The 15,696-nt window shown below is 37.3% G+C and overlaps 1 long non-coding RNA gene across 4 annotated transcripts; it reads right to left on the bottom strand.

Moving 5' to 3' along the window:
• Positions 1-5,403: 5,403 nt before the first annotated feature.
• LOC127864531 (uncharacterized) lies at positions 5,404-15,391 on the bottom strand. 4 transcript variants are annotated; one of them, XR_008042072.1, is made up of 6 exons: positions 14,947-15,391; positions 14,004-14,083; positions 8,879-9,009; positions 7,403-7,661; positions 6,449-6,476; positions 5,404-5,571 (listed from the first exon to the last, which is right to left on the bottom strand). It is a non-coding gene; the product is annotated as an uncharacterized LOC127864531 (long non-coding RNA). The 4 variants fall into 4 exon arrangements; XR_008042073.1 differs by having other exon boundaries at positions 7,593-7,661; XR_008042071.1 differs by lacking the exon at positions 5,404-5,571 and having other exon boundaries at positions 5,589-6,476.
• Between the last annotated feature and the right edge of the window lie 305 nt (positions 15,392-15,696).

Here is a 15,696-nt window from a genome sequence, read left to right as displayed (position 1 = left end):
AGGTTTCGCAGATGAAAACACATCAATATATTCAAATAAATCGCAGAGTGTGCCAGTATCTATCTACGACGATATTCAAATGTGATAAAAATAGCCCAAAATATTCCCCCATATGTGTCACTCACAGATGTTTATACAAGATAATAAGACTTCGGTAGTTTTCAGATGTACACTTTGAACTCACGATCGAGTCCAATAAAATTGATAATAATGGGTAAACACAGTTTTCTATTTGTATTTACCTACTCGATAAATAACTTGTAACTATGAAGTAGGCTATGGAAATATGCCTGTTGACCTCGGGTCAGCGAGTTAAATCACCTCACCGGGTCCTGCATTAACAAAAGTTCCTATGCAGAACCTATGTACGTTATGTGGTCCTATGCAGAACCTATGTACGTTATGTCGCCCTATGCAGAACCTATGTACGTTATGTGGTCCTATGCAGAACTTATGTACGATATGTGGTCCTATGCAGAACCTATGTACGTTATGTGGCCCTATGCAGAACCTATGTACGTTATGTGGTCCTATGCAGAACTTATGTACGATATGTGGTCCTATGCAGAACCACTGTACGTTATGTGGTCTTATGCAGAACCTATGTACGTTATGTGGCCCTATGCAGAACCTATGTACGTTATGTGGCCCTATGCAGAACCTATGTACGTTATGTGGCCCTATGCAGAATCTCTGTACGTTATGTGGCATTCTTAAATCCCGTTAGTATTATTAACTTTTGGGTATTAAGAGTTTTTCGGATTTGATTTGTCAAACCTGCACATTTTGAAACGGAATTTTCTAAACAGCATCTAAAAAAAGTTGAAGCAAATTTTCCCCTGTTTTCACATTTTATTTTAACCCCAACCATATTATGCTTGACGATTCTGTATTATACTTCTTCTTGTCGATCACTCAGATGGACACGCCGGCTCACTGTGCAAAGGTACCCTGCACTGCAGGTCCTCCAGACTGCCGTAGAGCTTTCATTGCATAATCGACCACCATCATCGATCAGATTTGGCGACTAAGGCATGTAATGGACAGGGCTGCAGCAGGTGTTCTGTTGTCATTATTTGGCCAGTCGCATTTACCCTCCACTCCGCTCCTCGCAGCGGACGGGGTGACCTACGGTACCTAGGGTTGGATCCTTTCGAGGTATCGGGTCCGGCCTTCTACCAGCCCGGGAACTCCAGCGGCGGTGCGCCATCACGCAGCAAAGATCCATTTTTGTCAATCATCGGAGTGGAAAGAGTTGCACCGTCGTTATACGCACTCGAGGAGAGATGGATGATATTCGTCTGTCCTCTACCCTTCAACATGTTCAGCTTGGGACGACCTGTCAGGTATGTACACTCCCTCTGGTATAGCTCTCTGTATACTAGTGACACTCAAACCACCACGACACGCACGTGAAGGAATCAGCATGTGGTGGGATTATGTATTAACAGTTAACTAAATCTCTTTGAAGGCTTTCAATGAATGCATGACGTGTTGTCTTGTACAATGAGGTACACGCCACTAAAGTTAAGGCATTCATTTAACATGCAATTTCGGCATGCTTTCTAAAAGTAAATTATAATTAATTCAATATTTAACAAAGTGTGTAATTACTCGAGCACAGATAATGCCGCTTTTGTTCCGAGCCATGCAGCCGCGTTAATAGTCGTATGCGCTTTTGAAAAAGTAAAACTTTTGTTTCCAGTGTCATGAATTACAAAGACGGTGTGAAAGAAGATTATACTTAATTGGCGACATCGGGTTTAAATCAATCATAGCTAATGACGTGCCATGCAGTAACGATTCTCTGTGTGTACTCGAAGGCTGCGATTTTTTTGGCAAAACACTATTCATAGCACTGGGTCAATATCAGGTTTTTCAAATAGAAAAGGACGCATGAAATTCGATGCATTTATTTTTTATTGCACTTGTTCTTGACTAAAGTGCTTCAGTTTTGTTTTGTTTTTATGTTATCCGTTATCAGGGACAACCTTCTCTACATACACTGGATTGTTGTTTATTAGAGACTTCCTTTGAGCGAAAAAATCCATAAAAGCGGAAAAATTTCGTCCGTGATTAGCCTGTGTGGACTTCACAGGCTAATCAGGGATGGCACATTACGAATAAGCACTCAGCTCAGGTTTTCAAGAGCGCGGCTCCAATCTTTGGGGATGTATTGACCATGTCTGTGTATTACCATGTCATATTAAACCATGCCGATATTCTACATTGTCCATATTTTACCATGTCCAGTTTTGACCATGTTCTTGTATAACCATGTCTCTTGTTAGCCATGTCCATATTTAACCATGTCCATATTTTACCATGTCCGTTTGTTTAGGGTTTGTGTCATATATGGCCATGTCCATATTGAACCATGCCCATATTTTACCATTCCCATATTTAACTAATGTCATTTTAAGCCATGTCCATATTGAACCATGCCCGCATTTTACCATGTTGATGATGATGATGATGATGTCGACGATGATGATGATGATGATGATTTTTTTAAATAATAATAACAATAATAATAATAATGATAATAAGAATAAAAATAATAAGCAAAAATGCGTAAAACATGTTATAATTATTATTATCATCCATAAACAATATAAAAAATAAACAACACCATTAATAATTATTTGAATAAAGTTTAAAAGTCACATAATTATTCGAGAGCGAAGTTACATGTTTCAGTTCAGTATTAGTTGATCGGACGCCAGTTACATGTTTCAGTTCAGTATTAGTTGATCGGACGCCAGTTATATGTAACTTAAGCTGGCATTGACCTACTTGTCACTGTATCTATGCGTGTCCCGAAACTCAGGTCAAGTCTTTTATTAGGCACAATCACAACCACGCAAGTAACGATCGGTTACACCGTGGTAGATTTGGCCTTACCGCCTGTTAAAACTTTGGGTTTAAACAAACAGTAACTTATCGATATTGAACTACTAGTAAAAATATTTGTCGCAGTATGGTTTGAAGTTTTTACTGATAATCCCAAAGAAAACCATGTTTGTTGTAGATAAAGAGCATGGCTGGAGTTAACAGTATGTTAGATGTTACTATTTTAAAGTATGTGGTTTTTCATAGTAACGGCAAGGCACTTTCTAAACAAATGGTCTTTTGCAAGGTTAACAGAGTTTGCTTTTAAGCGTTACCCGACACATCCTAGACTGCTTCATTTGTTGAATGGCATCATTACATAAAGGTTTATATTAATTATGCCTTTTGTGTAAACTGTAGAGGGTTTCAGTACCTGGTTGAAAATATTTTCGAAATAAATAGAGATTGTCCTCAAAGGGTCAAACATTATCAAAAAATGGTACCGAGTTCAATATTCACATACACAAATAAAGTTTTCACAAACTGCAACCAAAAGTGCGTTGTTTTACGAGCTATGTTTTACGAACCTTATCTAACAAGTAAACACTTGGACATTTCAATATGAAGAATCTTAATCTCAAACACCTCCCGATGACCTGTCGGCAAAGAATCTGTTGGTCATTAAACCTAAGAGAACAATGTATCTGGTCAACCAGAGAACATATTATCTGGTGAGTCAGAGGTAAATGTACTGGTCAGTCAGAAAACATATCATCTGGTCAGTCATAGAAAATATCATCTGGTCACTCAGAGAACATATAGCGTGGTTAGTCAGAGAACATATAACATGGTCAGTCAGATAACATATATACTGGTCCGTCATAGAACATATCATCTGGTCAGTCAGAAAACATATAATCTGGTCAGTCAGAGAACATATAATCTGGTCAGAGGTCCATATTATACTGATCACATCATCGGGTCAGGCAGAGGTACATCCTATACAGATAAGTCAGAAAACATATCATCTGGTCAGTCAGAGAAAATATCACCTGGTCAGTGAATAGTACATAATATACTGGTCAGTCAGCGAACATATCATCTGGTCAGACAGAGAACATATCATCTGGTTAGTCAGAAGATGGCTGCCTTAAAATGTGCTCCTCCTCTCCTTCCCCTCGCTAACTCGAGGGTTGAGTACACAATTATTGTTTCTGCGTAATACGTCTGTATCAGATACATGTACATGGATTTAATGAGCAACCTTCAGTTATTATGTCAGTCATATTTGTGTATTTCTTTTGTACCCCAATTCTGTTTTCTCTGAGGTCAAGTTGTCTGTATGACCACAAACATCTTGAGCTCAATGTTTCAGTCATCTGTAACATTCATCCAATAGGAATCTTTTTTTTTCTTTTCGTATTTTTTTTAACACACATTCTGATTGGTCAGTATATTAAGTTCAGATTGAGAGTTAATTATCTGTGTCTTTGTTAACAGATGTGTTTGTATAGGTTATACAGTTATTTCTGTTGTGGAGAATCATTGAGGTGAAAAAATACTTTTAAGTCACTGGATTTCTTAGAATTACGGTCTGCGCTAAAACCATAAAGTTCAAACGAGGTTATAAAAATTCTGGTAATTTTTAATTTTTGCGCTGGTCACAGCCCCACTGGGCTACAAACTACCAGCTGCACTTAACTTCCATTTCTTTGAAACAAAAAAGCTTTAAACATGGTTTCACTATACTGAATCATTTAACAGTAATGCAATGTGGGCCAGCTAGCACTTTATTCAGGAAGTACATAACTTGCTGGTAAGTCAAAGAACATTTCATCTGGTCAGTCAGAGAACATATCATCTGGTCTGTCAGAAGTACTTAATATACTGGTCAGTCAGAGAACATATCAACTGGTCAGCTAGAGAACATATCATCTTGTCAGTCAAAAACATATCAAGTCGCCGGACAAAGATCACATGATTAACAGTGGAAGAAAATATTTAATGATAAGTCAATTTACATTTAATCTGGTCAATTTATTGACATATTATTTGGTCAGTAAACGTACATATTATCTCGTTTGTAAAAACACTTAAGATGGTCAGTCAAATAACATACAAATTGGTACGTGAACGAATGGAGCAACTGGTCATTTAAAGAACATATATTTTGGTCAATAAAAGTCTCTTCTTGTCAGGTAGTAAACATTTCATCAGAAAAATTAATGTACCTAAAATGCTCAAGCAAAAAAGTGGGTACATAAACTTAAATGTTCCCGGAATCGTAATGAATCTGAAAGCACGAGAGATGGCGAGTTAGTCTGTAAATCCTCCGAGGTCCAAGAAACCTGTTTGAAACAAAATAAAGTAGATTTTTTTCCTTGATGCTTTATTTTTGTAATTCTAAATGTTCCATCGTTCAATTATAGAACACTTTTAAATGTTCACGATTAAAAACAATTGACGCGCATTGTACGAAATTCAGGATTTCAATGACACCAACCAACGCGATCTTGAAGTGTCTCCTTGAAGCTTGTCTAGACGATTTAAAAATCAACAAACAGATTTATAATTATGTAAAGTACATATTTTATTTTTCAGACGCGTCGTTAACATAATTGAAATATATTTCATTCCAGTGTACCCGAAAGAAACCCATATGCACGGTGTGGGGACCATCAATCAAATACACATTCACCGGGAGTGGGACTTGAACCAGGGTCGTCAATGTGAGAAGCGCTGACACCAAATTAAATCAAATAAAATCAAATTTTATTTTAAGTCGGTACATTAGTAACAAAGAAACATTAGCTATGAATAGCTATTAACCGACATTTACAATAATAACAATAAATAACATGCATATTTAAAACAAACATCAGCATTAAATGATACATAATCAATCCTATAGACTTTTAAGACATGAGGTATTTAAAACAAATATATTCATGCAGAGGCAAAATTTAAAGAACTGGCAGACTACAAAAATCACAAATACAATTGGCAGAAATAATACATTAAATTAAAACTTGTGTTGAAGTTGCTGAGCTTTACCTAGGTCTAAAAACTGCAATAAAATAAATAAGAAACTGAATAGGAAAATAAGCACAAAAGTGCGACAAATAAGACAATTCTAAAAAACATATATCCCCCAAATCAGATTTGGAAAGAACTGATCAGCAACTTCCTCACAAGTGCATAACACAAATTAGAATATATTTCATAGTTAAGACATGAAAAGCAGCAAATACATGCACACAAATTAGGCAAAAACAAAACGACTCACGCTCTTCGGGTTATAGAGACTGGAAAGGGATGATAACTACACATACAAACAAAGCAAACAGAAGAAAACAAGGGAAATGCAAGCAAATATAAATAAAAAGCAGTACAAATAAAACTAAATGCAAACAAAACTACAACTAAATTTAGTAAATAAATAAGGCTATGAAGCTGCGGAACAGCAAGAACAAGCGCAACTCTCTCCACTCCATGCGCTGACCAGACTTCGGAAGCAATTGTAGTTCGATTGGTCTCTGAAGTTTTGCGGTAGAGAATTCCAAAGCCTGGCCGCGCTGAAGCGGAAAGAGCTGATGCCGTATCTTGTGGTCCTTACCTTAGGTATAACAGCAGTATTGGAGTACCTGAAAGAATATGAAGTCTGTTTAACAGTTAACAGGTCATGTAGGTATGAAGGTGTGTCTTTATTTATTATTTTGAAAGATTCTAAAGCTATAGATCTTAAGCGACGTACATTCAACGATGGTAATTTAGATTTGGATAATAGTTCACAATAGGTAGAAGTATAATCCGAGTAGATGAAACGAAGTGCACGCTCTTGTATTTTTTCAATTTTTTTAGTGTTGACTTTGCCACAGAAATGCCATGTTAACGGACAATAATTAAAATTTGACATAATAAATGAGTAATATATGTTTATATTCCCTAATTTACATAGTTTGTTTCCTAGTCTTTTTAACACATTTAATTGTCTTGATGCTTTTCTACAAATATTGGAAATATGAGTATCAAAATTAAGCCTGAAGTCTATGGTGACACCCAAAAGTTTGACTTCGTCGTCACATTTAATTTCAGAGCCATCAAAAGTAAAAGAAATATTAGAATCATGTGTTTTCTTACCAAGTGATATTGCTTGAAATTTAATAGGATTTGCTTCCATTTTGTTATCCGAAAACCATTGAATTAATGTCATGCTATCATTTTCTAATGTTTGTTTTACTGTATCCAAATTTTTGTCAGAGAAAGAGAGGGTATTGTCATCTGCGTAATTGTAGAGATTGCTATTTTGTACAAAGTGAAAAATGTCATTACTAAAGATATTAAAAGGAAGGGCCCCAGAATAGATCCCTGTGGAACGCCCTTATAAACGTTTTGAAATGAGCTTTTAATATCATTTAACTTTACACATTGTTTTCTGTTTGAAAGATAACTGTCAATAAGTTCAAGGGAACTTCCTGTGACACCATAGGCTTCAAGCTTTAGTAACAGCAAATTATGAGGGGGGCAGTCAAATGCTTTGGACAGGTCCATCAAAATTGCTGCTACATACTTATTTTCATCAAGGTCTCTTTTCCAGTCTTCTATTACCCTAAGCAGCGTGGACTGACAACCATAACCAGGTCTAAAGGCTGACAGGAAAGCATGAAAATGTACATTAAAAAAGTCAGATATCTGAGTATTGATGGCTCTTTCAAATAATTTTGACACAACAGGCAAAATGCTTACTGGTCTATAATTACCTTTATCTAAAGTACTATTCTTTTTATGCAGGGGTGTCACTTGTGCTAACTTTAGTTGATCCGGAAAAACTGCAGTAGAAAAAGATTGATTGTTGAGGTCTGTTAATGGAGCAACTAGTGTAGGTTTTGCCAATTTAATAAGTTTACTTGAAATGCCATCAATACCCGTTGCTTTCTTACAATTTAATTTATCTATTTGTTTGTCAACAAAATCCATCTGTACTGGTTCAAAATAAAATTTACATTATTGTTTTTCTTATGTTGAGCTATTTTAATTATACTAGGGTGTTCCTTATTTACTGAAATAATATCATTTCCAATATTCTTGGCTACATTAACAGAAAAGTCATTAAAAGTATCACATACAGCTCGTTGGTCATTCAAATGAGTATCATTTTCACATAAAATTGTATCCTTATGAGTGTTACTCCCCTTGTTAGTCAGAAATGTTTAACAGTGGGCCAGAATTTTTTGGATTGGCAGCCACCAACACACCTGTCAATGAAGTATTTATTCATAGATTTTCGAGATATTTTAGTAACCAAATTCCTTTGTTTTCTGAAATTTTCCGAGTTTAAAGAAGATTTGTCTTTGTTATATTTATTTAAAAGCATTCTCTTTTTGTAAACTGCTTGTCTCAGCACTCTATTCATAAAAGTGGCTGGCTTATCTATAAACCTTTTCCTTCTAACAGGGGAATGCTTGTCAGCCACTTTAATAAATGTATTGCTAAAATTGACATAATTGGTATTAACATTGCCACACGGTTCAATGGTACAAATAGCTTGTGGAAGATCTCTATTGAAAACATCAGTATCAAATTTTTTAAAGCTTCTGTAGGTACAAAAACGTTTCTTTAGTAGTGGTACATCATGTTTAAATTGAGCTCTAATAATATTATGAACATCACTTATACCGCAATTAAAATTACATGTTCCACTAATAAAAGAACTACTTTTGGTTAAAATAAGATCTAAAAGTGTTGGTTTACCATTTTTTGTAAAACAAGTAGGGTTCTTTAGAATATTTGTGAGATCAAAAATATCACTTGAGTTGAAAATAGGCTGACATTTCTCGGCCTGTAACATATCAAAATTTAAATCCCCTATTACCATACAAGTATCAGTTTTATACAGAATTTTATCAATAGTCATATTAAAATCGTCTTGAAATGTTGTATCAGATAAAGACGGTGGTTTATATGCTCCACATATTATCCATTTCGACCCATTTAAATTTACTTCTACAGAAATTGATTCAATGTCTTTAAATTCCATATCACATACCCTATCCCGAGCAATATCTGACCGCAAGTAGGTCATTACTCCTCCACCACTGGCTGTCCTGTCCGCTCTCCACAAGTGATAGTTATCCACCGCAAACTGTGCATTTGGATAGGAATCATCTATCTTGGTTTCTAGTAAAAACAAAAGGTCAACAATATTTTTGGTTAATAGTTCTTTGATATATTTAAACTTATTTCGAATACTGTTAGAGATGCACAAAGAATACAATTTGGCTGTTTTTTACGTAGCTGAACGAGAGTGTCAAATATACTGGGAGTATCCGTTGTTGAAAGGTTCGAGTCATCAAGTAGTTCTGAGTGGAATGAATCTTCAAAATAAGAATTTGAAAAAAGAAAGTGCGAACAAGAGTGGCAGGTCCACGCATCGTCAGATTTACCAAGCTTTATATAGTCTTTTGGGCTGATCCCTTCACATGAGATATGGTTCCATGTATAGCACGCATCGCAGTAGATAGCTCTACCATTCCACGGTATTGGCATGTGGCATGAGCCACAAGGGTCTCTCCCAGGACCTGGATTCAGTGCTATATCTCCACAGACGAGCAGTAGCATGCATGGATGTTGTCGCGTGATAAGTCGAACAGGGATATATAATGGAACAGTTCTATTAAATTTAATAGCGTAGAAAATTATGGTCCATTTGTTGAAAGTTTGTTCTGGTACTAAAGTACATATGAAGTTATTGAGTATGTCGTTATCCGAAACACCGTTGTCCGAAATACCATGACATCGACTAATAGTAGTCTCATACACAGGCGATAAAGGGTAGTGGTTGACTCTATGTAGTCGATAAAGGGTAGTGGTTGACTTTCTGTAGACGATAATGGGTAGTGGTTGACTGTCTATGGTTCATAAAGGGTAGTGGTTGACTGTATGTATTCCATAAAGGGTAGTAGTTGACTTTAGGGAGACGATAAAGGGTAGTGGTTGACTTTCTGTAGTCCATAAAGGGTAGTGGTTTACTATCTGTAGTCGATAAAGAGTAGTGGTAGACTTTCTTTTGTCCAGAAAAGATGGTAGTTGACTTTCTTCAGTCGATAAAGAAAAGTGGTTGAGTGTCTGTAGACAATAAACGGTAGTAGTTGACTGTATGTAGACGATAAAGAGTAGTGGCTGACTGTCTGTAGTCCATAAAGGGTAGTGGTTGACTGTCTGTAGTCGATAAATGGTGGTGGCTGACTGTATGTTGATAATAAAGGGGAGTAGTCGACTGTCTGTAGTCGATAAATGGTGGTGGTTGACTCTATGTAGTCCATAAAGGGTAGTGGTTGACTTTCTGTAGACGATAAAGGGTAGTAGTTGACTGTCTATAGTCCATAAATGGTAGTGGTTGACTGTATGTATTCGATACAGGGTAGTAGCTGACTTTCTTTAGACGATAAAGGGTAGTGGTTGACTGTATATAGTCGATAAAGGGTAGTAATTGACTTTCTTTAGTCGATAAAGGGTAGTGGTTGACTGTTTGAATCGATAACCAACTTCAATAACCAAACAAGTTTTCTAAATTAAAGCGTAGTAACTACTACAAAAAGGTTGACAAGTTTGCCTTTGTTTCGAGACAGAATCGTATCTGCCTGCAACAATACAAGATAATTGTACCGTTTTCTAAATGCATTTGCAGTTGCTTCCAAATCGCTGCCGTTATATTGAAGTATGTTATGTGGTCCAATTTCTGACGAGATATTTATTTTGGTTTTAAAAGATATAAATCTAGCCTTGCCTTCGATTAATTCGAATGCCTTACAGCGGGCAATGGCCAATAAGCGAATTATGTTTGTATAATTCAAGTTCACTACGCGCATTTCAAGGACATATTTATACAAGAGTAACAGAACTTATACAACTAGTTTATTATTGTGGGTTGTGACAACTGTCAACTGTCGATGATTCATCAAATTGGAACGACCAAATTAATTATTTTGGCAGTATAAAAATGACATACAAACATAAACATTTTATTAGTCGATACCAGTTACTTTCTAACATTCTCTTTTTTTTCAAAAGCAGTGTTGGTTAACCTTCCCTTGAAGCTTTATATCATCTTCATATCAGCTATCCGATAGAAGGCCAAAAGGAATGCACTGATTATTCTTTACAAAACCAGAGAGTCCACCACTACCCTTTATCGTCTACAGAAAACCAACTGCTACCATTTATCGTCTACAGAAAGTGAACTACTACCATTTATCGTCTACAGACAGTCAACTACTACCCTTTATCGTCAATAGAAAGTCAACCACTACCCTTTCTGGACTATAGACAGTAAACCTCTACTCTTTCTGGACTATAAACAGTCAATTATTACCCTTTATGGACTATAGACAGTCAACCACTACCCTTTATGGACTATAAAAAGTCAACTACTTCCCTTTATCGACTATAGACAGTCAACCACTACCCTTTATCGATTACATACAGTCAACCACTACCCTTTATCGACTAAAGAAAGTCAATTACTACCCTTCATCGACTATATACAGTCAACCACTACCCTTTATCGTCTAAAGAAAGTCAGCTACTACCCTGTATGGAATACATACAGTCAACCACTACCATTTATGGGCTATAGACAGTCAACAACTACCCTTTATCGTCTACAGAAAGTCAACCACTACCCTTTATGGACTACATAGAGTCAACCACCACCATTTATCGACTACAGACAGTCGACTACTCCCCTTTATTATCAACATACAGTCAGCCACCACCATTTATCGACTACAGACAGTCAACCACTACCCTTTATGGACTACAGACAGTCAGCCACTACTCTTTATCGTCTACATACAGTCAACTACTACCGTTTATTGTCTACAGACACTCAACCACTTTTCTTTATCGACTGAAGAAAGTCAACTACCATCTTTTCTGGACAAAAGAAAGTCTACCACTACTCTTTATCGACTACAGATAGTAAACCACTACCCTTTATGGACTACAGAAAGTCAACCACTACCCTTTATCGTCTACATAAAGTCAACTACTACCCTTTATGGAATACATACAGTCAACCACTACCCTTTATGAACCATAGACAGTCAACCACTACCCATTATCGTCTACAGAAAGTCAACCACTACCCTTTATCGACTACATACAGTCAACCACTACCCTTTATCGACAACAGACATTCAACCACTACCCTTTATCGACTACAGATAGTCAGCCACTACCCTTTATGAACCATAGACAGTCAACCACTACCCTTGGTTGCGTCTACATAAATTCAACTACTACCCTTTATGGAATACATACAGTCAACCACTACCCTTTATGAACCATAGATAGCCAACGACTGCCCTTTATCGTCTACGGAAAGTCAACCGCTACCCTTTATCGACTACTGATAGTCAACAACTTCCCTTTATCGTCTACAGAAAGTCAACCACTACTCTTTATGGACTACACACAGTAAAACACTACCCTTTATCGTCTACACACAGTCGACTACTACCCTATATCAACAACAGACAGTCAACCACTACCCATTATCAACTACATGCAGTCGACTAATACCCTTTATCAACAGTATACAGTCAACCACAACCATTTATAGACAACAGACAGTCAACCTTATCAACTATAGACAGTCCACAACTACTCTTTATCAACTAAAGACAGTCAAACACAACCCTTTATCGTCTACAGACAGTCACCTACTACCCTTAATTAACAACAGACATTCAACCATTACCCTTTATCAACTACATCCAGCCAACCACTACCCTTTATCGTCAACAGACAGTCAACCAATACCTTTTATCGATTATAGACAGTCAACAACTATCTGTTATCAACTACAGGCAATCGACTACTACCCTTTATCAACAATATACAGTTAACCACTACCATTTATCGACAACAGGCAGTCAACCACTGCCCTTTCTGGACTATAGACAGTCAACCAATACCCTGTCTGGACCATAGATAGCCATCCACTACCCTTTATCGTCTTCAGTAAGTCAACCACTACCCTTTATCAACAACATACAGTCTAACACTACCCTTTATCGACTACAAACAGTCTAACACTTCCCTTGATCGACTATAGTCAGTCTAACACTACCCTTTATCAACAACATACAGTCAACCACTACCCTTTATCAACAGCATACAGTCTAACACTACCCTTTATCGACTTTTGACAGTCAACGACCGCCATTTATCGACTTCAGGCAGTCAACATTTACCCTTTATCGTCTATAGACAGTCAATGATTTCCCTCTATCGACTACAGACAGTCAACCACTACCCTTTATCGACTACAGACAGTCAACGACTACCCTTCATCGACTTCTGACAGTCAACAATTACCCTATATCGAATAAAAACAGTCAACCACTGCCGTTTATTGATTTTGGAGACCGTCTTATTGAAACATGGAGGGGCACACTTAAGTTAGGATTCAATTTAAGTTTAGCCACCAAGCTCAATGATCAGTAATGTCTTACATTTTTAGAACACATGGATCATATATTTGCTGTGAGATTAAAATATTTGATACGGCAGGGCCGAGATCTGCAGACCTGTCTTGTGATGTTAGTCTGCTAAGCCACTGAAAGTAACTGACAGTTATTTAGCCTAGTTCTGGGAAAACCGGGCTTAATGCGTGTGCGTGAAGCGTTGTGCAAGATTAGCCTGTGCAATCCGCACTGTCTAATAAGTGACAACACTTTCTGCTTTACTTGTATTTATGAAGTCGTCTCTTTTTAGCGAAAATCAAGTGTATGCGGAAAGTGTCGTAGACGAACTGCACAGGCTTATCTTTCACGACACTTTACGCACATAATTAAGTTATGTTTTCCCAAAACGAGGCTTTATTAAATTCATGCCGATACGGCATCGTTTCTTACGAAGGAAAATGATATTTTACTAAACACTATTCCGTTTGTAAAACGTTCATTTAAATATGTTTGTGTTCGAAAGCTTTTGGTGCGAATCGAATGTATACTCTACCCTACCTTTGGTACGAAGTGTAATGTACTTTGTCGATTTCGTCCGGAGGCATCATACGCTATCGGGGGAACCGAAACATACGATTAAAAATAACCAACTTTTTATTATTTTTACGATTTAAATGATTTTTTGATTGTAAGATGTCTTACCGTTATTGTAGACTTTAAGTATATTCCACTTTCACAAGATGGCTTGTCCAATGGTGCAGCTGCGAAGACGGGATAGGGGACTGAATAGGGATAGGGTAAATAATCACCTAATTAGACATTCGCTTTGATTTTTACTCTAGACAGTCGAAATTTGTCGCTACCAAAGAAGAGTGCGCAAAACTTCGGAAACAGCCGGCGAATGTCATTGGCAAGAATGACGTTGCAATCAGAACGTCAGCGCAAGGCACAATACATTAAACAGCCGGCGACTGTTATTGGGCAAGAATGACGCTGCAATCATAACGTCAGCGCAAGGCACAATACATTAAACAGCCGGCGACTGTCATTGGCAAAAATGACGCTGCAATCAGAACGTCAGCGCAAGGCACAATACATTAAACAGCCGGCGACTGTTATTGGCAAGAATGACGCTGCAGTAAGAACGTCAGCGCAAGGCACAATACATTAAACAGCCGGCGACTGTTATTGGCAAGAATGACGCTGCAATCATAACGTCAGCGCAGACAATACATTAAACAGCCAGCGACTGTTATTGACAAGAATGACGCTGCAATCATAATGTCAGCGCATGGCACAATACATTTAACAGCCAGCGACTGTTATTGGCAAGAATGACGCTGCAATCATAACGTCACCTCAAGGCACATAGAGAATGCTAGGTCGGTGCCGAATAAAGCAAAGTTTATTTTGCGAGGCTTATAAAATCTGAACCACGAGCCTTGGCAAATTAAACTTTGCTTTATTCGGCACCGACCTAGTATTCAATTTGTCCCATCAATTTTCTTAGTCGTAAATTATTTCTTTAAAAATAGAATCGGAACATCGGACTACACGGAAAATCCAAAAGTTATTTTAAGCAAACATTGTTTCATTATTTTAATCGTGTCGAGCCTAATACATTACAAGAAGATCAGTAACTTACCTGTTTTCTGTTTATCATTCCTCTACGTCCCCGATTTTTAAGAAATAATGAAACAAAAACACTAAACAACTGCAGCTTTAGCGTGAAAAAACATGCATTGTGTCGTATGACGTGTTAATAATGACGTCACGAGTACGCGCACTTAATAGTTGTAGATAATGTTAATTTGCTTTTTGAGTTTCATTATGTGTTAAAAATATATTACATCTTGGTATCAAATTGTTTGTTTTGTTGAATCTGATTCGATTTTACTAAAAATGATTACTTTATAGTTGATTCCGAGTAATATGACCATTCTCCGCCGCGCGTGACAGCTATATTTTAGCACTGCCGAAATAAGGGAAAATTTATTCCACAGTGGTTTATTTCGGCAATGCACGTCTGATGATTGGATAAAATACATTAAACAGCCGGCTACTGTTGTTGGCAAGAATGACGCTGCAATCATAACGTCTACTCAAGACACAATACATTAAACAGCCGGCTACTGTCATTGGCAAGAATGACGCTGCAATCAGAAAGTCAGCGCAAGGCACAATACATTAAACAGCCGGCGATCAATTGCATGATCAAATCTCATGACGATGTTATTTCTCTTCACCTTCGTTGAATTGAACCTCGGGACCCCGACTTTTCCCCGAGTCATCGTCGCTCAACACCCCAACAGTTCCGTAAATAAGGGGTTATCAGCCAAATCGTTCGCTAACCCTAACCTTGTTCCGTGACAGTGAACTGGGTTCGAAAAGATTA

Source organism: Dreissena polymorpha, chromosome 1, assembly GCF_020536995.1.
Source record: "Dreissena polymorpha isolate Duluth1 chromosome 1, UMN_Dpol_1.0, whole genome shotgun sequence".
NCBI lineage: Eukaryota > Metazoa > Mollusca > Bivalvia > Myida > Dreissenidae > Dreissena > Dreissena polymorpha.
Note: the sequence above shows the minus strand (reverse complement) of the source record. Positions and strands in the feature narration are given on the sequence as shown.